Genomic DNA, 27,562 nt, shown 5'->3' on the forward strand with positions numbered 1-27,562 from the left:
ATATGCGCAGATTATAGAACGCTTAAAGGGAAGCTGAAAAGTTTTCCAGAAAAAATGAGTGAACATCTGTACATAATGGTTTTCAACCCTCCGAATTCGAATATCGTATCGAAATTGAGCGAAAGAAAGCGCATATATATTTTATTTCGACGAAAAGTGCAGCAGCGGACACGCCCAGCTCGCGCGTCTCGTTTCCGCCTGTGATTGGTCGGTGCGCCTCGTGACGTCAACTCTAGTAAGCGACCGCTGCCGCTACACACGAAGCGCAGTGCCAGGTAGTTTGGTGCTGTTTTTCTGAGACGGTAATGGAAAATTTAGAGAGACTGCGTTTTTCTGAGGAGTTCGGCCTTCCTCCCTACATGTACGAGCCGATTGCGAAGAGCCGCCCTCTCGAAGAAGCAAACGATGCTGGTGCGAGCAGTGCTTTCGACGAGAACGAAAGCAAAGTCTTGGGATCTCGTGTTGGAAATGCTCTTGGGTGAGTATGTTTTTTGCAAAGCGATCTAGTGATCTCGCCGATCTTTCGCCGATCTAGTGAGCTCATTTCCGGTCAAACAACTGTAGTGTTGTGTTCCTGCATGCCTCCTCGTGGAACGTAAGCGGGGATGCGATCGTCGACATTTGTGCGCTGTCCAAAGCTGTCGGCAATCTACAAAGACGGTTTAAACACGTGAAAAGCTTCCCGGTTCATGCAGTACGTGTAGTAACCTTCATCTGTTGACTACCACTCACGTTGACTACCACTCACGTTGATTACCACTCACGTTGATTACCACTCACGTTGATTACTACGCACGTTGACTACCACTCTACATACACGCAGACGCACCAACAAAGGAATGCAGGGTTGATCGAAGCAGATTACGATGGCACGCACGCAGAAACAAGCGCGGTCAGGCACGGTCGCGGACGCTGAGAAGGAACGAAAGACTAGAGTAGACGTCATATACACCACGGTTTCCGGTCTCCGCTCCGCTCGCTCACTCGACGGGGGGCGGAGCTACAGCGCAATTTCAACCGACGATTACGTCGCTCCTAATTGAAAAAAAAAACCAAATTTTACCTACATGGTTTATAAGGTTCCCGCATCCGTATATGAGCGTCTTATTGAATTCGACAGACTCTTCAGCTTCCCTTTTATTGCCGTCACTGGGGTAGATACCTTTCCAATGACCAATCCACGGGAGACGATCTTCAGTGTTGGTAACTGGAATTTTGTAACCATTTATCTGAGGAGAGGCTACTGGCAGGTAACGATAGAACCCCAGAGTGAACATCTCACTGCGTTCGTGACACATTATGGGCACTACACATTTTTTTTCAATTCAATTCAATTCAATTTATTTCCCAGAAGCATCTGGACGGCTTCCTGGCTAAAAGCTGCTAGAGCAGCTTTATAAAAGGCGCAGGAAGCCGTTAAAAGGCATAGCGGAGAAGACACATTAAAAAAAAACAGGTATAATTGAGAGCAATGGAATCAAACACGATTTCAGTTTAAGAAACCATTTTTAGAAGATACGTCAAATATCAGCACATTAAATTGCCCGCTTGACTGCATTGCCGAGACAAAGTTTGCTGGTTCGTGTGTAGACGGCCGTTCGCAGAGTGGCGAATTCGAGGACGCCCAGCACAAGGCAAAATAAATCCGTAAGTGCCGTGACGTCCGAGGCCCGCCTTGCCCTGGAAAGACGAAGGTGAGCGATGCACTCTTTATAGCGCTGTCCATGTATGAAGTGGAGCCACGCTGAACATTGGTAGCTGCCCGTATGTGGCCTCTCGTGCTGCGTGTAGTTTCTTAGGCAGTCGTCGTGGAGATATCCTAGAATGATTCGGACTCCTCATGATGATTTGGCACAGCGAAGGCAGCATGGACGATCGAGGCAATCGCTGCACCCGCCATCTTTGCAGCTGCCTTGGAATCCTTCCTGGCGAGGCGACTGTTTTGTGAAGCGGCGGCTGCTGCTGTTGCTGCAGGAAAAGAACGCCGGTGACAGCGCAAGCAAGGTAACAGCATCACATCCGCCAGGGGAAGCAAGTTTAAAGCCGGTGGCGCTCCAGGACTGCGGTCACTTGGCACAGCGGAGGCAGCACGGACAATCAACATAATCGCTTCACCTGCTATCTTTGCAGGTTGCCATTCTTTGTACAGTATCTCTTTCAACCTAAAATATTTTGACTGATGCCAAGTTCCAAGCATTTTTTTTTCTTTTCTTTTTACCATTTACCTGTGTTGTACCATGGTTGATGCTGGTCGGTTCCAAAAGGAGCTAAGGAAGTGAATGATTTTAGTGCAAGGTTGGAGCGTGAATTACACAAAGAAATCCACGAACTCAAGTGAATTTTTGAATGCTTCAACTTGGAATTCTGGAAAGTAAAGAAGGAACGTGACGAGCTTGAGCAAGAAAACAAATATATTTATAAAAGCAAATGAAAAGCTTCTTTTGGACTGCGAGCCCCTTCAAAAGCAAGCGTTTAAGCTTGAGCAACGCATCACTGCCTCCGAGCAGTACTCCAGAAAATGCAACCTCGTGGTGAAGAGTTTGCCTTTCACTCAGGGGGAAAGCTTTCCTGACACCCTGAGTCAGATTGGCAGACTTTTTGGTGAGCCCATTTCGGAGTCAGATATTGACGTGTGCCACCGTGTTCCAGCGATAAACTTGAATGTTGCTCCTAACATTGTTGTCCAGTTTAAAGGTTGATCTAAACGAGTCACTGTGCTAGAAGGCAAGAAAGCTGAAACTATCGACGCGTGAGTTTGGCCATAAGTCTAGCGAACCTGTGTTCAGCGGCGAGCTCCTTTGCCCTGTTATGAAAGGGTTGCTAGGTATGGCAATTGCTCAAAAAAGGCGAAAAACTGGTGCTTTGCTTGGACACGTGGTGGCAAGGTCTATGCGCGAAAATAAGAAAGATCTCCTGTCCTGCACATCCGTAGCGCGCATGACGTAGAAAAGATTGCGTAAACTGTTCCGCTTCTCGCGAGCCTGATCTGTCTATCTTGAATGATGAACGAGTCACCGCGAGATGTCAGAACACAATTCAAATCAACTTCGAAGTATGCTATTCTTGCGTACACCTTAACACTCGTTCAGCTGGACAAAAAGAAGATGAGTTATCATGTATTTATAGAAGATTTTACTTTCCAGCTCGACGCTATCATGTTCACTGAAACATGGTATGCATGTGACGAAGAAATTTACAAGCCGGAAGGATCTCAGAGCTTCTTTGTGAATCGATCCCGTAGGATGGGGCTGGCCTTGCTATCTTCGGTAAAATTATTGCTACAGAACAGCCTCCTCAGTGCAGCCACACTGTCGTGGCTGTTCTGTAACCATATGTTCGACTGTGAAGTTCTTTCGGAATTTTCGTTCATATGCAACGAAGTTGAACGTTTAACTTTGTTATGACACAAATATATTTATTCCGTAGCGTACCAACCCCCTAATGCTGACATAAATACTTTATTAAATTCATAGACCGCCTCTTCAGCTACTGTAAGCGACAACAAGTTCAATTCAATTCTTGGGGGCGGCATTAACATCAAACTCCTGAAATGATCTCCTGAGCAGGAAGCTCTTTTACTAACTTCGGAATCGAGTGGTAATTGCATACTGACTCGGACGGCTACACGCGTTACGATGCAGACAGCCACACCCATTGATGTATTTATCTCTAACGTTAATGCTAGTAGCTTACTTTCAGTTGTATTACACAGTTCCATCAGCGACCATCATCCCATTTATGTCCGCCTGAAATGTGCTACAAATAAACAACACAACTTATCAGCGCAGAATACTGTGCAAAATATTACTCCGGACACCCTCGCGTCCTTCTTTTTTTCTATGATTTCAAATCGAACCTGGTATGACGTCTTTTCTTCTGAGACTGTAGACGCGGCGTATGAAGCATTCATCGCCTGGTTTAAACGCGTATATCATGATTATTTCCCCGAGAAAACTGTAAAAAAAGTCCACTAGAAGTCATTAGCCACAGATAAATCGAGATTGCCTTAGAATGATTAAAAAGGAAAACCAGTAATACAAGAAATTTCTGAGGACCAAGGCCCTTGCTGATCTGGGCAAGTTTAAACAATACGGCAGTAAAGTAACGTCCTTTCTCAAAAAGGAAAATAGAAACTTTCTGCACGATGAGTTTGACAGGGAGTTTGGTGATGGTAGCGCACAAGTTTGGAAAAAAGTTAATAAATTATTAAAACGAACACAGTCTGAGTCCGGAATTATAGAGCTTTGGTTTGAAGGTGAACGTATTGAGGGTGTGGTACATGCCGAGAAATTTAATACGTTTTTCAAAGGTATTATAAATACCGGCCTGGAGTTCAGATTTCGCTTGCAACACTATACGACGGGAAAGCAATAGCGTATTTTTGAAACCTACGGATGACACTTAAGTGTGCAGTATTTATACTTCCTTCAAGAACAACAGATCTTGTGATATATATGGCGTTCAAATCTCACCTGTAAAATTGGCCCTCACTCTAATAGCACCAGTACTAGCTTATATTTATAACCTTGCCGTATCAAGTGGGTCCTTTCCAAAGCAGATGCAGAAATATAAGGTAATCATCATCATCAGCCTGGTTACGCCCTCTGCAGGGCAAAGGCCTCTCCCATACTTCTCCAACAACCCCGGTCATGTACTGATTGTGGCCATGTCGTCCCTGCAAACTTCTTAATCTCATCCGCCCACCTAACTTTCTGCCGCCTCCTGCTACGCTTCCCTTCCCTTGGGATCCAGTCTGTAACCCTTAATAACCATCGGTTATCTTCCCTCCTCATTACATGTCCTGCCCATGCCCATTTCTTTTTCTTGATTTCAACTAAGATGTCATTACCTCGCGTTTGTTCCCTCACCCAATCTGCTCTTTTCTTATCCCTTAACGTTACACCTATCATTATTCTTTCCATAGCTCGTTGCGTCGTCCTCAATTTGAGTAGAACCCTTTTCGTAAGCCTCCAGGTTTCTGCCCCGTAGGTGAGTACTGGTAAGACACAGCTATTATATACTTTTCACTTGAGGGATAATGGCAACCTGATGTTCATGATCTGAGAATGCCTGCAAAACACACTCCAGCCCATTCTTATTCTTCTGATTATTTGCGCCTCATGATCCGGATCCACCGTCACTACCTGCCCTAAGTAGATGTATTCCCTTACGACTTCCAGTGCCACGCTGCCTATTGTAAATTGATGCTCTCTTCCGAGACTGTTAACCATTACTTTAGTTTTCTGCAGATTAATTTTTAGACCCACTGTTCTGCTTTGCCTCTCCAGGTCAGTGAGCATGCATTGCAGTTGGTCCCCTGAGTTAAGCAAGGCGATATCACCAGCAAATCGCAATTTACCAATGTATTCTCCATTAACCTTTATCCCCAATTCTTCCCAATCCAGGTCTCTGAATACCTCCTGTAAACACGCTGTGAATATCCATGCAGGGATCGTATCTCCCTGCCTGACGCCTTTCTCTATTGGGATTTCGTTGCTTCCTTTATGGAGGACTACGGTGGCTGTGGAGCCGCTATAGAGATCCTTCAGTATTTTTACATACAACTCGTCTACACCCTGATTCCGTAATGCCTCCATGACTGCTGAGGTTTCCACAGAATCAAACGCTTTCTTATAATCAATGAAAGCTATATATAGGGGTTGGTTATATTCCGCAAATTTCTCTATCACCTGATTGTTAGTGTGAATATGATCAATTGTTGAGTAGCCTTTACGGAATCCCGCCTGGTCCTTTGTTTGACAGAAGTCTAAGGTGTTCGTGATTCTATTTGCGATTACATTAGTAAATAGCTTGTAGGCAGTGGACAGTAAGCTGATCGGTCTATAATTTTTCAAGTCCTACATAGTCTTAATAGTAATACATAAAAGCGATTATAAAAAAGCTTGTCAAATTACCGACCAATTTCCATTTTACCGCTTTTTTCGAAAGGATTGGAGAGAAACCTTGAAAACCGGGTAATGAAATTTTGCAATGGGTTTAAATTGTTATCCACAGCACAACATGGCTTTTTTAGAGCTAAATCTACCGAATCAGCTTTATTGTCTCAAAAAGAAATTTTTTTAACGCTTTTGAAAATAAATAATCGTGCATCGACATCTTCACAGATTTCTCGATGTTTTCGATCACCTTAATCATAATACTCTACTTAAAATTTTATACCTTTGTTGCCATACGTGGCACTCCACTTGAACAACTAAAATCGTACCCATGTCATCGTGTACAATGAGTTAAAGTAGGGCCACGTATATCTCCATTTCAATCTATTACTGCTGGTGTCCCACAGGGACACCAGCACTAATAGATTGGGACATTTATACTGGGACACTTTTTTTCTTTTTTTATTGTGATAAAGACTTGCCCTTAAGGAATTTCTTGGTGCGTATATGCGTATTATATGTGTCCTTTGAGGCTTTGTTGTGTATGAATTGAAGCAGTGTTTTGTGGAATCTTTTGTCATGTATCCAGTGGTCATAGCTGGTTGTCACAATGTAGTGGAGGCCGGCTTGCAGTAGGAGACGCGATCGTTCTGAGTTTAAACCAGTACGTGTCCATATTTGGTGGTAGGCATCTGCTTCCATCACAGGAACGGAGCAGTAGAGACACGTAGCAACGAGGGGTAAATGCGACCAGTTCCACCTTGAGATACCAGCCGGTGTAGGGGCCACCCTGGCCCGAAGCCTCCTAAGCACAGCTTCCTCCGCTCTAATAAAGGGAGCAGACACACGGTGGGATAAGAGGGCATGTTTCCTACCGGACAAAATTTTTACGGGCCCGGAGCGAGTTAAGGGGCTGAAATGGCAGGGGAATAGATGGAGGATTAGGATTAGGAGGGCAGTGTGCCTGCTGGTCAGCAGCAATGTTGTGAAGGTTCGCTGAATGGCCTTGAATCCAGTGTACCTTGACGCAAGTAGGTGTTTTACTATTCACAGTTTGTATTGTCGCACAGATTTCCATCACCTTATCAACCTTCTTTAGCTCCTGGTTAGCCGTTAAAGAATAAGTGAGTATATCTAGTTGCTTGATGGTAGGCAGCTTAGATGTCGCATCTTGCACAGCGTCGTGGATGGCTTGAAGTTGCATTACTAGAGCGCTGGCTTCCGTAGATAAATAACGCTGGTGGCTGCTGATGAAATAATGCGTAATACTCAGGAAGGATGTCCTTCCGCCGTCTGGGAGAATGGCAGCATCAGTATAGACTATTCAGGTGTTAGGGCATGATGCGGCATTGTCAATCCGATTGCCGCGTTGAAAATGAGCATGCAACGCAGCGACAGCCGGAACAAGTTGCTTTTTTATTTCACGTGCTTTTTGACGTTGCAAAATTAGCTCTGCAATCGTGTTGAGCTGGGCATGTTCCCGTAAGGTTGGTATGGGAGTGATGCGGGGAAGTGCTGCGATTGTGCGCATAGTATCGCGATTATTCGTCTCCAACTGAGCCAGCTGTGCCAAATTCAGCCGGTGAAATTGTGCCTGATATATAATTCGTGGCTGTAAGACTACATGCACCAACCGTCGCGCTACGTCAGTACGAGCTCCAGTTGCTTTTGCTGCAATGCGACGAAGTTTTAAGTGTTTTTGTCGGACTTTGTCTGGTTTTACGGAGCCAGTGTGCACCACTGCCGGAGTGGTGAATATCGACACCCAGTATTCGGACCTCAGAAGGCTCAGGGATTGTCATTGCGCCGAGTCTAAATGTAAATGGGGGCTGCGTGATTGTTGTGCGTCCTTTCTTGTTGGCCAACACAAGATAGCTTAATTTTTTGGGTGAAAATGTCCAACCCTGCTTTCTGAGCGTAGTTGTTCAGAACATCAAGGGCTTCTTGAAGCTGTTGAGTTTGTCAAGATATATCTTCATGCACGGACCACAATGTGACGTCATCCGCATAGATTAAGAACCTCACGTCTGGAATCCGTGTAGTTGCCCGGCTAGAGGTTTTAGAGCAATGTTGAAGAGAAGTGGAGCCAAAACCAAACTTTCTGGGACTCCTCTGCTCGATGTGCAGTGTATTTCTTGCCTTCAATCTGCTGTAATCGCAAATGTGCGATTCTGAAGGAATGGGTTGATGAATCTTATCACCCCTGGTGGAAGTCCCAGGTCGATGAGGTTGGCTATAATGATTTCATGGTCTATATTGTCATAAGCTTTTGTTATGTCTGTTGCTACTACCGTGAGCAAAACGTGTCTGTGTGGTGAAAGCTGTAAAACATCTTCTGATAAGATAGAATGTCCGTCTTCAGTTCCCAAGTAAGAACGGAATCCAATTTGAGCAGGATGATATTTATCGTGGTGTTCACGCCACCAGGCAACACGTGTGGCCAACATCTTTTCGGTGAGGTTGCAGACTGTTGAGGTTAGTGAAATTGGCCGTAAAAACTGCAGGCTATTTGGAGAATTTCCTGCTTTCAGAACCGCGACTATTGAATGCTTCCAATCTGGTGGAAAGTTTCCAGTCTCCCATGCTTTATTAGTAGCCTGAAGAAGTGCGTCGAGAGCTCCTCCTTCCGTGTTCTTGAAAACCTCATAAGCAATACTATCGGGATCAGGTCTTGTTCGTTGCTTCAAAGTTTCAATCGCCGCTACTTGTTCGGCCATGCTGAAAGAACTGGATATTTCGGATTTGGAATTTGTGTCCAACTCATCAATTTCAGGGCAGTTTATAGGTGACGCTTGATCGTATTTGGGGAAAAACGCTCTAGCAGCGTGTTCTGCAAATTGATGTGGCGAACTCTGCATCGCTAACGTAACGCTCGCTGCAGGGTCACGTTGCTTTCGAGCGTTGCTTTCCATTGATCGGAATGTACGCCAAAGTGCCCTGTTTCCAATGCCCGATTCATGATTCTCGCACCACTCATACCTACGTCGTCGAGAAAGTTGCTTTTCGTGCCGACGGGCCTTTGTCGCTATACGGTTAGCACCTGCACGGCTGCCTGGTGCATCGGGATCGCTCGACGCATATACTTCTGCCTGACGTCGCATTGCCCAAAGTTGCAAAAGAGCGAGGTTCGGTCGAGGTTATTCCTCGTCAACTGTGGTTACAGTGGTGTTCCTCCGTAGCAGTTCTTGTAAAGCGGGAAGAATTTCTGAGGGCTCTCAGGGTGCTTTATCAATCGATGATTCCCGAAACTTATCCCTATGCGTGACGGCTTCTAGTCGTCGAATTTTCTTTATGCACGTTCGGTGCAAACCAATCATTATTAGAATATCATAACTGCCCCAGGTATGTGGTTCCTCCCGCCACTTCGGCATTCCAGGACCCAACCACCACATGAGGTCTGGAGCGTTTGATCGATGGTCTGCATTAGCGAGAAAACGTTTGCTGGACAGTGTATGGCCGGAAGTTCGGAGAGTAGCGAATTCGAGAATGCCAAGCAGAAGGCAGAACAAATCCGTGAGTGCTGTGGCCGTGCCAGGCGCGCATTGCATATGAAATAGAATGTGCGCGAGGCTCTCTTTATAGCGCTGTCCATGTATGAAGCGCAGCCGCGCTGAACATCGGTAGCTGACCGTGTGCGGCCTCCCGCGCTGCATGTTGTTTGTTGCGCAGTCGTGGTTGCAATTTATTTCTGTTGCGAAATTTCATTACCCGTTTTTCAAGGATTCTCTCCAACCCTTTCGAAAAAAGCGGTAAAATGGAAATTGGACAAGTTTTTTTCGTCACTGCATTTATATAATACTATTACCCTATATTTCTGCATCTGCTTTGGAAAGGACCTGCTTGATACGGCAAAGTTATAAATATAAGTTAGTACTGGTGCTATTAGAGTGAGGACAAATTTTACAGGTGAGATTTGAACGCCATCTATATCACAAGATCTGTTGTTCTTAAAGAAGTAAAAATACTTCACACCTAAGTGTCATCCGTATGTTCCAAAAATATGCTATTGTTTTTCCGTCGTATAGTGTTGCAAGCGAAATCTGAACTCCAGACCGGTATTTATAATATCTTTGAAAACGTAATAAATTTCACTGCAAGTGCCACACTCTCACTACGTTCACCTTCAAACCAAAGCTCTCTAACTCATGACGTAGACTGTGGTCGTTTCAATTATTTATGAACTTTTTTCCAAACTTGTGCGATACCATCACAGAACTCCCTGTCAAACTCATTGTGCAGAAAGTTTCTGTTTTCGTTTTTGAGAAAAGAAGTTACTTTACTGCCGTATTGTTTAAACTTGCCCAGATCAGCAAGGGACTTGGTCCTCAGAAATTTCTTGTATAACTGGTTTTTCTTTTTAATCATTAAATAAATGGGATAATGGTCGCTGATGGATCTGTGTAATACAACTGAAAGTAATCTACTAGTATTTACGTTAGAGATAAATACATCAATAAGTGTGGCTATCTGTATCGGAAAGCGTGTAGCCGTCTGAGTCAGTATGCAATTACCACTGGATTCCAAATTTACTAATAGAGCTTCCTGCTCAGGAGATCGTTTCAGGAGTTCCATGTTAAAGTCGCCCCAGAGAATTGAATTGAACTTGTTGTCGCTTACGTAGCTGAAGAGGTGGTCTAGGAATTCAATAAAGGTATTTATGTCAGCATTAGGGGGTTGATACTACGGAATAAATATAATTGTGTGATAACAAAATTAAACGTTCAACTGCGTTGCATATGAACGAAAATTCCGAAAGAACTTCACAGTCGAACATATGGTTAGGGAACAGCCGCCACAGTGTGGCTGCAGTGAGGAGGCTGTTCTGTAGCAATATTTTTAACGAAGATAGCAAGCCCACCCCCATCCTACGGTATCGATTCACAAAGAAGCTCTGATATCCTTCCGGCTTGTAAATTTCTTCGTCACATGTATACCATGTTTCAGTCAACATGATAGCATCGAACTGGAAAGTAAAGTCTTCTATAAATACTGATAACTCATCTTTGTGTACAGCTGAACGAGTGTAAAGGTGTAGGCAAGAATAGCATACATCGGAGTTGGTTTCAGTTATTTTCTGACATCTCGCGGTGACTCGTTCATCATTCAAGATAGACTGATCTCTCACGAAAACCGGAATAGTTTACGGAATCTTTTCTACGTCATGCGCGCTACGGATGTGCAAGACAGGAGATCTTTCCTCTTTTCGCGCATAGAACGTGTTACCACGTGTCCAAGCAAAGCGCCAGTTTTTCGCCTTTTTTCAGCAATTGCCATACCTTGCAACTGTTTCATAACAAGGCAAAGGTGCTCACTGATGAACACAGGTTCGCTACACTAATGGCCAAAGTCATGCGCCGATAGTCTCAGCTTTCTTGCCTTCGCGAGCACAGTGTAATATCGAGGGATGCGTCCTCTAAGCATGGTGAGTAAGAATATAGCAAGACAACGATTATTTTAGTACAATGAACTGTAGAAATTCTCTGCATACACATGGAGGCTTCATGCCTGATTTCGTGAGACAGACCATGAGATGACTGTACTCGAGCTCGGCAGTAGACGCTGCATTTCGAAAAGGGTAAACTTAACGTTTGAATAGTGTTTATCTGCAGACGAAGAACATTCAATCCACACTACACAATATGCTCTCTTAGGCCAGCTGTGGTTAAGGATGCTACACCTCTATCACAGGTTTAATAGCCTAGGCCACATTATTGCAAAATATACTGAAATTATTCTGTAGAAAATACTGCAGCTACGACATTCGGTGTATTTCTATTTAGGTTTTAGGCTTCACAATACTCCGTTTTGTGGACGGTAATTAGGTTGAAGCAGTTGCTCCACTAGTAAATATCATTTATAACGAATTTTCTGCATGTTGTCTGCGTCATGTATATTTAAGATTTGCTGTATCAGAACGATTAGGTGAAAGCTAATTTCATTGTTATTTCAAAGCACCCAGTATAATCAGGTGAGAAAAATTGCCATTTCCTTAATCAGCAATAGCATAATAACCTTACGTTCTGGCAAAGGTGCATAGATAAAATGTGCCCGAGGAAGGTGACATGTGTTCGGTCAGTAATGGCAGTGAAATAAACTTATAGCCGTAAGCCATAGCCCCTATATATACAGTGCACTTTGTCCTTGTTTTGCGAGTTCCACTTTTTTGTTTTCTTTGATAACCAGGTAGTGGGTGTATTTAATGCATCTTCCACCAATATGTTACGGGGATGTTGGGAGTATAGAAACAGCGTACTTACAATGTATACATGATGCGTCAGAGCAGTTAAGATGGATGACCACTAACAACACACAGCCGCCAGCATCTTGCGGTCTTCTTCTTCCTTTTATGCGAAGCATATTACGAGAGCTCAACCCAGCTCCTCAGGGGCGGCGGTGTCGCCTTGAAACCACGTGACACCGTGACGTCACGACAGAGGAGAAGTGGCTTTGGCTCAACTTTTGCAAGACGGGCTGGGTGGGAATCGAACCAGGGTCTCCGGAGTGTGGGACGGAGACGCTACCACTGAGCCACGAGTACGATGCTTCAAAGCGGTACAAAAGCGCCTCTAGTGAATGCGGTGTTGTCTTAGAAACGAGCTGTTTCTAAGGCGTGCGTCTCTTGCTCAGGCGCACATTTCGTTGCCGCGCCGAACGCTGCTTTTTATTCTTTACTCCTTCCGTAAATATACGTTTATCAATATGTGAGGTTGTTTTTAAATTTACTTACCGTGTTGGATACCTACAAAAATGTTATAGCCACCTTTTGTACACATTTGGTTCCACACTTGTCCATTGTGTTACTCGATTCGTTTTCGTGTTTTTTTTTTCTCGCATATTCCTATTTACTAACCTGAGGATATGCAAGGTATTGTAGGTTTACGATTTTCTATGTTGTTTCCCTCCTACCTCATTTCAGTGCTTACTGCCATGGCTTCGCGTTTCTGCCAATTTGTATGCTCGCCCACTCCTCATGTAAAACCCCTCCGGCAAGGCTATTTGAGGTACTGTAAATAAATCACAGAAAATAAATACTATGGGCCGTAAGGAGTATGCGCGTGCTCATGAAGCTGTTGTAGGCGTTGCCCTGTCGTCATTTTGACTTTGTCATTGCACTGCACGGCAGCGGTGGCGTAGGGGTGGAGCCTCCACCTCGCGTGCAAGGGGACCGTGGTTCAAATCTCGGTGCACGCGATTTTCCACTAGATCAAAAAAAATGCGTGGGTTGATAAAATTTCAGAAACAGGCCTAGTGTAAGGCCTAATCCCGTTGACTAGATTAGGTAATGCACTCGCTCACCCTAGCAGGATTGGCCACCCTGTTTGAGTACTTGGCCGCACCCTTCTATATGAATACAACAATCAAACCCCAGCCCTTAGTCCCCAGCAGCTGCGAAGCAACTTACCCACGGCGGCGGTCAGACCTGTCACACAGCAGTGGGTACTACGAATCTCTGGTCCCGGACAGACCACCATTTCAGTCTGAAACTGCAACGTTTAACGCTAGAGCGTTATCTACTTAGGCGAGTCTAACAGTGTTGTTGGAGGAATTAGCGGGCAGTAGATGGGATATAATAGGACTCAGTGACGTCAGGAGGACAAAAGAAGGATATACAGTGCTAAAAAGCGGACACGTCCTGTGCTACCGTGGCTTAACGGAAAGACGAGAACTAGGAGTCGGATTCCTGATTAATAAGGATATAGCTCCCAACGTACAGGAATTCTATAGCATTAACGAGAGGGTGGCAGGTCTTGTTGTCAAACTTAATGAGAGGTAATAATTGAAGGTCGTACACGTTTACACCTCTATATCCTGTGATGATGACCAGGAAGTCGAAAGCTACTATGAAGACGTGGAATCGGCGATGGGTAAGGTCAAAACAAAATATACTGTACTGATGGGCGACTTCATTGCCAAGGTAGGCAACAAGAAGAATGGAAAAAAGCCAGTGCGGGAATATGGTGTAGGTAATAGGAATAACAGGGGAGAGTAATTAGTAGAGTGCACAGGACGGAATAACTTGCGCATAATGAATACATTCTTTCGCATGCTGGATAACCGAAAGTGGACGTGGAGGGGCCCGAATGGCGAGACTAGAAATGAAATAAACTTCATACTCTGCGCTAACCCTGGCTTCCTACAACATGTGGACGTGCTTTGCAAGGTGCACTGCAGTGACCGTTGAATGGTAAGATCTCAAATTAGCCTACACTTGAGGAGGGAACGGAATAAACTGGTACGCAAGAAGCCGGTGAACTAGTTAACGGTAAAGGGAAAATAGAACAGGTATTCGGTTTTAACTCAGGAAGACGACCTTAGTGTTTAAGCAATGAACGACAATCTTATGTTCCTGATTAAGGAGTGGGCAATCAAAATCGGTGGTAACTTCATTAGACAGGATACCAGTAAGCTACTGCAGCAGATGAAACATCTGCTTAAGGAACAGCACTATATGAAATCCTCTAACCGTACAGCTAGAATATAACTGGCTGAACTTTCGAAGTTAATAGACAAGCGTAAGATAGCTGACATAGGGAGGTATAATATTGATTGAATTTAGCATACTTTCAGGAACGGGGGAAGCCTAAAACAGTCATGAAAGTAGTAAAAGGCAAGAATCAGATGTTTGATTTAAGAGACAAAGCCAGAAACATCATTACTAATATGGATAAGATAGTTGAAGTGGCTGAGGAAGTCTGCAGAGATGTATGCTGTACCAGTGGCGCCCACAAAGACAATGGACAAGGGAATAGTCTAGAGGAATTTGACATCCAGGAAGTAATGCCGGAAGAAGTAAAGAAAGCCTTGGGAGCTACGAAAAGGGGGGAAAGCAGCTCGGTAGGATCAGATTACAGCAGAATTGTTGAAGGATGGTGGGCAGATTGTCCTAGAGGAACTTTACATTCTGTATACGAAAGCCTCATGACCTCAATCGTGCCGGAAATGGGAAGAATGCCAAAATAATCTTAATCCGCAACAAAGGGGTGGCCAAAGACTTCAAAAACCATTAACCGATCAGCCTACTGTCTGTTATCTACAAAGTATTTACTAAGATAATCGCAAATAGAGTCAGGAATATCTTAGACTTCTGTCAACCAATCGGCCAGCCAGGATTTCCGAAAGGCTACTCAACAATTTACCATATTCACACTAATATTGAGGGGATAGAGAATTGTGCGGAATATAACCAACCCTACATATCGCTTTCATTGATTACGAGAAAGCATTTCATTCAGTCGAAACCTCAGCAGTCATAGATACAGTACGGCATCAGGGTGTAAACAAGCCGTATGCAAAAATACCGAAAGATATCTATAGTGGCTCCACAGCAAATCTACTCCTCCATAAAGAAATGAACTAAATCCCAATAAAGAACGGCGTCAGGCAGGGAGATACGAGCTCTCTAATGCCATTCGCAGCGTACTTAAAGCAGGTATTCAGAGACCTGAATTGGGAAGAATTGGGGATAAGAGTTAATAGAGAATACCTCAGTAACTTGCGACTCGCTGATGATATTCCCTTGCTTAGTAACTCAGGGGACCGATTTCAATGCATGGTCACTGACCTGGATACGCAAAGCAGAAGGTTGGGTCTAAAATTAATCTGCAGAAAACTAAAGTATTGTTTGACAGCCTCGGAAGAGTACAGCAGTTTACGATAGGTAGCGAGGCACTGGAAGTGGTAAGGAAATACATCTACTTAGGGCAGGTAGGGACGGCTGATCCGGATCATGAGTCTAAAATAATCAGAACGATAAAAATGGGCTGGGGTGCCTTTGGCAGGAATTCTCAGATCATGAACAGCAGGTTGCCATTATCACTCAAGAGAAGACCGTATAGCAGTTGTGTCTTACCAGTAGTCACCTACAGTGCAGAAACCTGGAGGCTTACGAAGAGGGTTCTACTTAAATTGCGGACGATGCAACGAGCTATAAAAAGAAGACTGATGGGTGTAACGTTAAGGGGATAAGAACAGAGCAGATTGGGTGTCTTCAAGAAAGTCAAGAAAAATAAATGTGCCTGGGCAGGGCATTTAATGTGGAGGCAAGATAGCCGGTGGTAACTAAGGGTTACGGACTGGATTCCAAAACAATGGAAGCGCAGCAGGGGACGGCAGAAAGTTAGGTGGACGGATGAGATCAAGAAGTTTGCAGGGACAATATGGCCACAATAAGCCCATCAGAGGGGCAGTTGAGAAGTATGGGAGAGGCCTTTGCCCTGCAGGGGCGTAGCCAAACTGATGATGATGATGATGACTGCACTCCAGTCATGTAGTTCTTGTCATGGCGTCGTCGCAGATAAGCTTCATGATACAGTCCTAGTCACATCATTGTCATCCTATCCCGTGGTCATCTGAACGCACTTTTACTGGCGTCACTCTATTGTCTTCAATGCGTCGTCGTCTCAGAGTTCTCGTTGCACTCTTTTTGTCACATTGTCTCCGTCCTAGCGATCGCCTCAATCATGTTCATTATAACTTCATCATTCAACTCCCTTCCTACCGTGGCCGTCAACTCATCGTCGTCAGAAATGCATACTGTTGTCGACATACCATCATGGTCAGGCTGAGGATTTTTCATTTTCATCACTTCAATAGCGTTATAGCACTCACCGACGCCGCAACGCGTAGATACTTAGGTTGGCGCTTTCAGCTGGTATCGTGGTGCCAGCTGCGAAAGTCGAGGAGAATAAAGATCGTGGCGATTCCATCTCCGTCCTTCCATCGACGTCAATCGGTCGCCATTTTATCGTTATCATGTTCTCCTTAGCAATCATGATGATGCCGCAATTTTTCATGCCATCGGGGTCATATCGTTGTACTCAGACAGCTCCTATCAGCTATCCGTTGATATACCGCCCATTGCCTTGCAGTCGCATTCATTCTATCGTCTTCACTCCAGCTTCGCCATCCAACACTCAAAATTCCGTCCTCGTCAGGCATTCATCGACATCGAAGCTTCGTGATGTAGTCACTGTCATGCCTCGTCGCCATTCACTCATGGTAATCATATTGTCTTTATACCGGTGTCCGTTCCTTGCCTTCATTGTGTGGTCATTGAACAATCGTCCTCATGCTGTCGTCTTACATACGGCATAAGTTCATCTCCATGATTCCGTCGCCGTCATTGAAGCATCGTCATGCAGTCGCCGTCAAGCCTTGTCGCTATCCACTTGTCATACCGATTGTTTCAGTCATGACGACTGACATAGTGACGGACGCCAGTTCGTATCGAGGGAATGAATGACAATAATCGCTTTTTGCATCGTAGGCTAGGCGAGATGGTTGGTGTGAAAGAAAAGTACCATGCGGAGGGAAGTTTATCACAAAAGAAAAGGACGGCTTGTTTGTGCTCGGAAGCAAAGATAAATCCGCGCACAAGCTGGCATGATTTATCTATCTCCTCAATAAATTGTTGACTTCAAATCATTTTCGCCGTCATTTGCTGACTGTTGAAAATTCCCATGTAGCCCAAATTTAGGGGCGCCCTAAGATTGGCTGGCGTTGGCTGGGTGCTATTGCTGTTGTAGCACGTTTGCCGGTACCACAGGTTTGTTGGTACCACAGGTATGCTTCAGGCGACGTACTTGCCTCATCATCAGAGTTGTCACTGGATTCATTCCCCAGTGCTTCACCGTGGAAGTACTGTTTCTCCCGCTAATATAACTCGCGGTTTTGGTTTAGCATCCTGTCGTCTGCCCTCAGAACATAGTAGGATCTCGGCCGTGCTGTTCCTACACCTATGTCCTTGCGTGACCATATCAGCCCTCCTTCCCGCGCACCACATAATTCATGTGGATGGGCAGCGAGGTATTCGCGAAAGATGCATGTCTGCTTGTGCTTTCTAACCTTCACAATTTTCTCTTACCATGCGTCAGCCAGTGGAGTATGCAGGCGGTGTTCCTGAAGAAGCTCTCTCTGGTACCGACTGTCGTACAGGGGGCTTGCCCTGTAAATCCTAACACCAAGCCAGAATTTGGCGCCAGCCTGAAAAAATTTATTAGAATTCATTTAGTCAGTCAGGACTCATAGATAGTGTCAAATGCGGGTGTCTCTTTCAAGCACCTGAGTAGCCACGCATAACCGGAGATGATAGAAAAATCTAGATGTTTCTCAGACAAAGATTTGAACTGTTCCTGAAAGCAACGGAATGAACCCCAAAATAGTGAAGAGAAGTGACAAAGTCAGCTTTGTTCTTCAGCATGGTAGACTAGGACGTCATCGAAGTTTTCAGCAACTTCGTATTCAGCGAGGGAGCGAACAACGAGGACTTCTGTACCGCAGTTGCCACGTTTGCAAAATACAGCGCAGAGCTAAACTACGTTGTCCACGAGGAGAACGCGTTCCGTACCCGAGTACAGGCTGAAGCAAAGCCCTTCAGGAATTTCTCGTGGGATCTGGAAAAGCAAGCTTGGTACTACACCTTCGGCAGCATGACGGACGACTCTGTCGAGACCAGATAGTGTTTTGCATATAGTCGGCGAAGCTAAAAGAAAAACTGCTCAGGGTGAAGTTAGCTCTTGTAACAGCGACTGTAACATGCAAGGCAGCCTAGACTTCTTCGCGCCAGAGCGCGTTGCGGTAAAAAAGATGATGCTCAAGCTGAGGCTGTGAGTACAATCCGGGCAACATGACACACACATCAGCAGGAACACTGGTGTTCGCAGTGTGGAAGATAACGTGTATATCGACGGTACCCAGCGTTTGTCAAAGTGTGTCGTATTTTCAACACACTGAACTATTTTGGCACAAGCTAGTGTGTTCGGAATGAGAACGCATCATTCAAAACGTCCGTGAGCGAACGGACGGGGTAGCCGCCCTCGTTATTGTTCGAAAGAAACATGCCAAACAACGGGTTAGCATGTACCCTAGAAGCATATATGCATCTCTAGAGAGGGAGAATCATAAAATATCCTGTCGAAAACAAAAAAACATCAAGGCATAGATGACAAGCGCGAAGGTATTCGCTCGTCTCGATGCCAACGCCAACATGCATCGAGTTCCATTATATCTTCTTTTATCAAAAGTATGCATGTCTGCACCACAGTAAAATTTCGGTCGTTCTTTGTCCTCGCTTCTCCGTTGGAACGTGAAGTTCCTCGGGCAATGACCGGCAGTTGTTGATCAAACGCAGACAGAAAATGATGGAGATTAGATTTACAAGAAATAATCATAGATAAACTTTTCTACGTACAAGGCAGGTAAACAAATGCGTTACAAGCTTGAACAATTGAGAAACAAAGCCTCACTCTTTGAATGTCTCAATGACTGTTAGAGCCCAGACTCGTTTTAAAGTACATAGTATGGAGCCTCACTGGTCAATCAGCAATTCTGATTTCAGCCAAGTCTGAGGGACAGTATGTCGCCCCTATTATTATAGCGCAAATAGACAAAGAAAAGGGGCGGTAGAGCAGTTGGCCCGTCCATCAAATTCTGCTGCCAAAGAGAGTCAAACGTTTGTTAAGCCGCACGCCATATGCATGGGCTTTCTCAGAAAGAAAGGTATTGGAAGACAACGTTATTTTCCTTCTTCCCCAAAACTCCGTTGCGCTCTCATTTCTAAGTAGTCAGGGACGGCCTCTGCAAAACACGCCAGGCCCGTACAAGTTATTGCTAGGCCGTCTCGAACCTAGATTGCGTCTCTAGACCGCAAACGTCTCGGATGCCGGGACATCGACACAGCATAGTGCAGCTGCACTCAAGGTTTGTCCGCGTGGAAGATTGATAACCGTCCCTGTCATCCGAAGTTATTGTCTACAAGAGAAAGTTATCCGGGGGCATATTTACAAGACGCCAGCGTCCGAATGCGCTCTTCACATGCGCACCGCACATCTACAGCGCACACTCTAAGCTGTCACTCGACATCACACAGGCTTTCCTCCACACCCAGCATCAAAGACCGCCGATTGTTTTCCGGACGCGTAGAATAGATCCCCGCTCCGCACAAACACCTTGTGGCCAATGTGGCTAAGCCTTTGTTAAACTCCACTTAGCCAGGTACTCAGGAGCTAGAACCACAACACCGCGTACGGCAGTTCATTCAAAGTTGGTCTGTGTGGACAAATGTGGCCGTCGGCGGACTGACAACTCCGTGCGCACAATACCGACTTTCCTTAATCCCCCCCCTCGCACCCCAGGAGCCTGCTGTGACTCGTCACCCAACACCACGGGGTCCTTCTGACCCCCTCAAAACAGGAACGGTTGCCCCGCTGACATGGGGGGAATTGAACCCCCTCTCTATAGATAAGCACGTGGGTGACTCGCGACACTCAAGTACACAAACAATAAAAACGGCCGTCCACGACCCTCCTAATGAGTATACTGGGACCACAATGTGCCCATCTATAGTACTATAGCCAAAGGCCGCTGTATCCTAGAATTTACGCTCTGCAGGTTCCATGAAAGAAAATAGACATACGCAGCCCTACACGCGGGCTTGAGGAGCGCGAAAGGAACAGAAAAATAAAAATGAAAGGACCACAAAACATTTCTCACAGTGATAAACAAAGGGGCGAAAACTGAACTTCATGGTGGTGAGCATGAAAAAGAAATGCTCATGTATGTACAGGAAACACTCTCCAACGCACTGCACGGCACAACAACAGAAATTGACGTATGCAGGTTATATACATAGTATATACATGGTTCCACAGTACTATAACCTCCACAGACATGGACGACAACAGCCGCAAAACGTTCCACCAAGGCTGAACTGTCCCACGCACACGTCCTTTGATTGAACGAGAATGTTTAAGCCTGCCCCTGCTAGCATGGCTGTTTCTGTCTGTCCTTTCTTTTCTGTTATTTTACTCGGGTGGCTCCCATGAATGAGTCGAGAGCCTTGACAATTCATCAGTATTGGCGTTACATGCTCCTTTGCGGTGACGCACTGTTACATTGTAGTTGCTGCAGCGAAAACGCCCATCTTGCTAACTTAGCACCCTGCGGGGTACTGAATGTCAAATATGATCATGGGTTAATATCAGAGACAGCATTCAGCACTGCGTTGAAAAGCCAGTAGTCAAATTTCTTGAGTGCCCAAATAATAGCGATGGCTTCCCCCTCTATAGTCGACCAGCGCGCCTGTTTCGGGTGAAAGCGATGGCTCGCAAAACCTATCGGCTTTTCCTTTCCATCCGCTGACATTTGAGCCACACAGGCACCGGCCGCGGTCCCCGACGCATCAAGGAATAGCCAGTATGGCTGATGAGGCCCAGGAGTGTTCTAAGCGACAGCTTGACAGCGAGATAATTTTAGACTGTCGAACGCCTACTGCGCATCTTCCGACCACGGACTTGAATTAGGACTCCCCCGCCTGGGCAAACTTAGAGTCATAGTTTTACTTAGTTAGAGTCATAGTCATAGTCGGCGTAGTTAGAGACATAGTCCCGATACTTCCCACAAAGGCCCAACAGACTTCGCAACTCTTTCTTTGTGTGATGTGGCACAAGACCTCTTATGGCAGCTATCCTCTCAGGCTCTGGTGCATGAGTACCAGAGCCAACTATATGTCCCATATAGCGGACATGTTTTTGCGCCACCTGGCATTTTTCGGAGCTGGCTTTCAGCCCGGCATCACTTTGCAGCTTAAGCTCGATGTCTACATGTTGGACGTGTTAATTCCAGGTAGATGAAAAGATTGCAATGTCATCTAGGTATGCTGATGCGTAGGCTTGGTGCGCAGGCAGGAATGAATTAACCATCCGTTGAAAGGTAGCCGCAGAGTTTTTCAACCCAAACAGCATTACCTTCCATTGCTGATCATTGCTTAACTGCCATAGCGTCATCATGAGTAGTCCGAATCCTTTTAGGATATGGCCACCACGGCTCCCCATGAAAATACACGTAGCGCGAGAGGCCGCCTAAGCGCCTCTCGCACAGATCAATAAGTGTTTCGCTGGAGCCTCGGATACCAGTACCTGTTGTGATTGTATTAGAAAAGCCGTCTGCAAACATCACATAACAAATTCAGTGAGACGCAAAAATATGCCGCAAACACAGCAGGCCGCTTGTAGTGATTCATTGATTAGCGTCGAAATTTGTATCTATTTTCCGCGTTATATGCTTTGTTTTAAGCCGGTATTGACAAAGCGTGTAGTGTAGGTGTGACTACGGGATATACTATTATTGTAAGGGCCATATTCCTGTAGCTGAGTTTTCACTGAGGCGATAGGCAACATGACAGGCACTACATTGCACTGCTGCTGCTGCTGCCACAAATTCTCGCGCCAGCGTTTTGACTGCAAGTGGGGGATGTAATCTTCTATCATGTGTTCATATCATCCTGTGCGCACTGCACCATGTTTCTTAATTTGCATATTAGGTGAATGTTTGCTAGCTTATGCCACCGGTAAAACAGTTATCCATGCCCTATGTAGCTGTCTATGCATTCCCTATCGCATTCGATGGTACGGCTTTTGGCTAAAACTTAGACTTCTTTGTTTGTGCCGGCTCTCACATGGAGGTTTGGGGTTAGACTGCCCAAAGCGCGGGACCTGCACATTTCGCCCATTACTTGCCTAGTAGACTCTTAAACTATGTTGAAACGGCGCGTCCTTTAACATAATTCGTGATCGCTCTGGTTTTTATAAGGAAACATTCTTTCTTAAGTACACCAGTAATATCTGTCGGTCACGTGAAAAGTATAACGCATACTTTTCGAAATTCAGACACTTAACAGTAATTATACAGTAACCGTAACTGAACATTATCTTTTTAAGGGATGAGGAAGAGCATAAACAAAAAAAAATATATAGAAACTACAGCAGTGTTTTCTAAGTATGAGTGAGGATACCCAAGTATTCCAGTTTGGTAACCACCAAATTTCAAGTTACACTACCCTAAATTTGGTCTATGTGCAGCCCGAAATTTTAGTTGACCCACCTGGAAATGTCAAGTCGGCCCAGCCATAAAACTTAGGTTGGCCAAACAAAAAATTGCTAGTTGGCACAACCCTAAATTTCTAGTCGGTCAGTCCGTAAATTTCATGATGGCCCACGTGGAATATTAAGCCGGTGCATCCTAAATTTAAGTTGCCCCCTCGCAAATTTAAACTTGAACAAGCCCCAAATTTTTTATCTCCATCCCTAAATTTCAAGTTGGCACACCCCTAAATTTAAGCTGGCGTACCCCAAATTTAGTCGGCCAACGTGAAATTTCGCCATGGGCCAAATTAAATTTGGGGGTTAACAAATTGAAACCAGCAGACGGCGATGGTTGCGATAATAAAAATGCACTTTTTGTTCACTCCAAACTATAAGGCAACTTTCAATTTTTTTCAATAACATTTGAAAGTCATGCAACATTTCTTTTGGTATTACATACATTATTATGTAATACACTTTTGTTCATATTTATTTTGTTTTACGTGTACCGGCTACGCCTCGCACCCAGTGCGATTGTGGGTATGTGCCATATATTTTACATCATCGGAAATTGTTGGGTGGCCACATCGCTGAGACCTACCATGGCGGTTGCCGTGAACGCTTCCGCGGGCGAAGGCATCGCGAACATCGGCAACCGCGCACAGAGAAGCAGCTCCAGTGAAATCTCGAAGCAGCGGATGTTGCGTATGTCCTCAATCATGGTAGTAATTGTGGTCTACCAATTTAGCACCGAATCAGGGAAGCCACACTTTTGCAGAGGAAGCGGCAAGACCGGAGTGAGCAACCACTCCACCGTAGCCTCCACCGAAGCCACACCAAGTGGGCTCCAGTGGAAATCGGCGATAGAATTTGAACCCACCAGAAACCAGGTATTGCAGCGCAACCAGTCGATCAATATGCCTCCCCGTCACCCGCCTAATGTTTCGACAAGTCAGCGTACCATTCAAGTGCCCCATACACAGCCCAGTAATGCCGCCGAATCAACCACCCTGTCAACGGGCAAAACGAACATGCATTCAACTCTCAACCCAACCGCACATGCAACTGAACAACGAACCACCCAACCAAACGCTCACGAACGGCAACAAAACGTGAAAGTACTGGAAAAGTTTGGCGTGGACGAGCCACATCAAGGTCTCCCAAAAGAGCATGATGAATGACACCAGGGGCAACGCACACCAAACTGCAAAACCAGCGCGAAGAGATGCACAACTCTGGCCCAATAAATATACCGTTCTTGTGCAGTGTCACATCTTGATACGTGAATCTTCTTTCGGGTGTGCACGCAATACGAGCAAGTCACATAACAAGCAAATACGCATGCCCCATATTTCGAGGACATAGCCTACTGGACCGGAGATAGAAGTTCTCCGAGGCCAACTTCTTTGCCGACTAGTTAATGCGCTAGGTACGAGACATAGGGTTGTTACGAGAGTAGATAACAAGGTTTTACGCAGTGGGAAACTATCAGGGAGATATAGCTGGAATCCTTTCGCTCCAACCGCAAACCTGGATTAGCTCAATAAATTGAGCTAATCAAAGGGACACCAATGGAGCGATCATCGTCACGGCCACTCCGTCCCTCGTCTTAAGTAGCCTTTGTCTTCCCTTACAAAAGCCATTATGACCCTAGATCGCGCTTAGACACTGCTGAATCGTGGCCCATGGCCTCGGTTGCGCCGGCAACATTACAGGAGAACAAGATGAAAAAGACGTTTTCGGTCAACATTACACGTGGACTAATGCTTGAATGAAAATTTCTAAAACTCCTAATGCAATATGATAAAGGCTCTTGTTGTGATGTCAAAATTGTGCTTGACTTCTAATGGCGCAAATAATACCCGATGCGATGGGGCTTGGGCGATGCCGGTTATGATGAGTGGCTGTTGACTCAGGAACCTCCGAAATATTGTTGATGGACACAGGTACGAATGCATATGTTGTATGCGATGTTCTTCGGGTGGTTTGCGGACAGACCTGGGCGTTGCGTATGAAATGCTTCGACAAGAGCTATGAAACATCGCCATAAATAAAATCGTAATATAAAAAGTGTTAGATGAATCAAATGTAGCATAACCCATCTCACAATTTCTCTCGACAGTAATCCCTTAGCATTGAATCAGCATGGCTACACAGCATATTGCCACCATGGAAATGAGTTATTTATCAGGAATGGACTGAAGCAAGACCCCTGTTTCCTGGCACCCTAAAAAGACTCGGTGTTATCTACAGCTGCAACCGCGACGCCTGCCAACGGTCGTCGAAATGGCTGTCACGGCGGCGCGTGTGACCGCCCTGAAACTCGTCATACGGCATTGGTACTCCTCCGTCTTATCTGTTCCCCAAACCAGCACGTCATCCATGTACACGCTTATGCCCCTGGCCTTTCATCAAAGATCAGGTTTAACACCTTCTGAAATACTTCGCTCTCACATGCAGAGCCGCATGGCAGTCGGAGCAAATGGTAGTGATGAAAGAGTGGTTGTAAGGCCGCTTTGATTGTTTGTGTACTTAGGTGTCGCGAGACGCCCACGTGCTTTGTGTATACAAAGGGTGTTCACTTGCCCCGCTGCCAGCGGGGCAACCGTTTCTGTTTTGATGGGTCAGAAGGACCGCGCGGTGTCGGGTGGCGAGTCACGGCAGGCGCCAGGAGTGCAAGGTGCGGATTCAGGAAAGTCGGTATTGTACGCACGGAGTTGGCTGTGCGCCGACGGCCACATGGGTCCACACAGACAAGCCTTGAATTGCACTGCTGTACGCGGTATTGTGGTTCTGCCTTTCGAGCACCTGGCTAATTGGAGGCGCCGCCGAGGTTAAGGACTTCGCAAAATTGACCACGAGATGCATGTACGGAGCGGGGATTTATTGTTCTACGCGTCCGGAAGGCGATCGGTGGCCTTTGATGCTGGGTGCGAAGTAAAGCCTGCGTGATGTCGAGTGACAGCTCAGAGTGCGCCCTGTAGAGATTCAGTGCGCATGTGAATAGCGCATTCGGACGGTGGCGTCTTGCAAACAAGCACTCGGATAACTATGTCTTGTATTGCAAAAGGATAGACAGTTGGGCGAGTTGGTACGGTAGCATGATTTCGGCTTCTAGCGCGAAGTGAAACACGGACACAGAAAGGAGCAGACAGGACGAGTCTGCTCCTTTCTGTCCTGTCTGCTCCTTTCTGTGTCCGTGTTTCACTTCGCGCTAGAAGCCAAAAATATGCCTTGTATACAATGAGTATTCTCACGCGGACAAACCTTAAGCGCAGCTGCAGTACGCGGTGCGGATGCCCCGGCTTCCGAGGCGTTTGCAGTCTGGAGACGCCATTGGGGTTTCAGACGGCCTAGCAATAACTTGTACGGGTCTGGCGTGTTTTGCTGCGGCCGTCACTGACTATGTAGAAATGAGGGGGTAACGGTGTTTTATCGAAGACGAAAAATACCTTTGTTTCCGAATACGTTTGCTTTTAAGAATAAGCCCTTCCCTTTGGGTTGTGGCTTAACAAATTTTAGACTCTCATGGGCAATTGAATTTGTGGGAAGGGCCAACGGCCCTACCACCCCTTTTCTTTGTCGATTTGGGCTATAGGGCTCGAGACGACGTGCTGTCTCTCAGACTTGGCTGAAATCAGAAGGGCTGATAGATCAGTGAGGTTCCGCACTATGTACGTTAAAACGAGTCTGGGCTCCAATAGTCATTGAGGCAGCCGAAGAGTGAGACTTTCTTTCTCAATTGTTTAAGTCTGTAATGCATTTATTTTTCCTGTCTTGTATATGGAAAAGTTTACCTACCCATATTTCTTGTACATCTGATCTCCATCGCTTCCTCTCTGCATTTAATCAACAGCTGCCGATCATCGTTCGAGAAACTTCACGTTCCAACGGAGAAGCCACGACAAGAGAACTAACAAATCTTTACTGGCGCAGCACGACAGGATCGGCAAGCCCCACAACGAGCAACAAGTAGGCGTGCAGTGAGCCAGGCGCAAGTCATCAGAGGGCCACCAGCCGATTCCGCAAGGGTGGAAATTCATCTAGACCAGCACATCAAGCGGCGCCCCCACGAGCAACGGGTGAGCGGGATTCCTTGTGTTTTGTCTAGGTTGGCATGGCTCTTGTCCAGTGAGGTTGATGATCTTCACACGCAGAAAGGCAAATACGATTGAGGCTAATGTAAACATTGATACTGCATCAGTACAAAGAGAGGGTCAGAGAGGGCAGGAACTGCAACGCTGCGAAGAGACCGAGTCTGAGACGTCGAATACTCTTATCGCTATTGCGAGGCAAGGCGCTTCGCAGGCTCCGAACATGACACATCCAGAGACCGTGGCGGTCAGACGCCTAGAGGTGGAGTTGGAAAAGGTACGCCTGCGGCTAAAGTGCGAGCGCATTGCTCTACGGAGAGGGGAGCTCGAACAGTCGAGCAGGTCCCCTTCGGGATCGGAAGGAAACGCTCACCGCCGTGCCAGCACGGATGGAATAGCACAATGTGCTAAAGTGCTTAAGGCATACCGGTTGCCGTGTGACGCTGACGTCGCGATATAATTGGATGAGATCGAAAACTTGTTTTCATCTTTCCAAGTACCAGAACACAGCCGTGTACATTTGATCATGCCTGCCCTGACCGAGCGGGTCCGTTATCTGTGCGTAGCCTCAATGACGAGGACTGTTCAGATTACGAGACTGTAAAGAAGGCGGTATTAGACGAATTTAAGCTCACGCCAGCTGAACACTTGGGGAGGTTTGCAAAGGCATCTAAACGAAAGGAGGAAACTTGGGCTCAATTAGCGTCCCGCG

General features: G+C 45.8%; 1 long non-coding RNA gene across 1 annotated transcript; it reads left to right on the top strand.

Annotated features, from left to right (window-relative positions):
• Positions 1–1,418: 1,418 nt before the first annotated feature.
• Positions 1,419–26,824, top strand: LOC135908941 (uncharacterized). The gene is made up of 3 exons (XR_010566504.1): positions 1,419–1,694; positions 1,909–2,130; positions 26,693–26,824. It is a non-coding gene; the product is annotated as an uncharacterized lncRNA (long non-coding RNA).
• The last annotated feature ends 738 nt before the right edge of the window (positions 26,825–27,562 follow it).

This window comes from Dermacentor albipictus, chromosome 9 (assembly GCF_038994185.2).
Source record: "Dermacentor albipictus isolate Rhodes 1998 colony chromosome 9, USDA_Dalb.pri_finalv2, whole genome shotgun sequence".
Taxonomy (NCBI): Eukaryota; Metazoa; Arthropoda; class Arachnida; order Ixodida; family Ixodidae; genus Dermacentor; species Dermacentor albipictus.